General features: G+C 42.6%; 1 pseudogene; it reads left to right on the forward strand.

Moving 5' to 3' along the window:
• The first annotated feature begins 429 nt into the window (after nt 1-429).
• Nucleotides 430-559, forward strand: LOC120248528 (annotated as a pseudogene).
• Nucleotides 560-873: the final 314 nt, after the last annotated feature.

Genomic DNA, 873 nt, shown 5'->3' on the forward strand with positions numbered 1-873 from the left:
CAAGCTCCCCTTTCCTCAGCAGCCCACACAGCTCCTGGCCCTCTCTGACTGCTATGACCTCTTCATTCTGTTAATGGAAATTTAGGCTCCATCCCAAGTGGTTTGCTGTTTTAAATCCTCTGGAAATGAACATCCTTCTACAAAGATCTTTGAACACTTGTGTGAAGATTTCCACAGGGTAAACTCGTAGAAATGGAATCGCCAGATTAAAGGGTTGACCCATTTAAAATTGTTGATATATCCTGCTGAACTGATCTTCAAAAAGGCTGTGCCAGTTCATATTCGCACCAAGGGTGTCCCTTTGCCCCCCACCTGGATATCACTGCTGTGCTAATTTGCAATTTTAAACTCCTAGTGAGGTTAAGCATTTTTTCATGTTTAATTGCCCTTTGTATTCCCTGTGAACTGTTTATTCAAATTCTTTGAGCAAGCTTTGCACAGTGGCAGTATCGTAGCCAATGAGGTTTATCCGAAGCGCGAGTATTGCTAATTGAAAACTTTTCCCAAATTCTTTGAGCAGTTCAGGTAGAGCCCAAATATAAAAAATATACTCCTATATTTTATTCTATGCATGAGTGGGGGAAAGGACCAGAGGGAGAGAGAATCTTAAGCAGGCTCCACGCTCAGTGTGGAGCTCCATGGGGACTTGATCCCACGACCCTGGGATCATGACCTGAGCTGAAATCAAGAGTTGGATGTTCTACTGACTGAGCCACCCAGGTGCCCTATTATTATTATTTTTCAGTTTGTTTGTTTGTTTATAAGTGATCTCTACACCAAATGTGGGCTTGAAATCACAACTTGAGATCAAGAGAGTCGCGTACTCTCCAGACTGAGCCAGTCAGGTAGCCCTATTACTGTTCTTTTTTAAAG

This window comes from Hyaena hyaena, unplaced genomic scaffold (genome assembly GCF_003009895.1).
Source record: "Hyaena hyaena isolate Hyena2069 unplaced genomic scaffold, ASM300989v1 scaffold_591, whole genome shotgun sequence".
NCBI classification, from domain to species: domain Eukaryota; kingdom Metazoa; phylum Chordata; class Mammalia; order Carnivora; family Hyaenidae; genus Hyaena; species Hyaena hyaena.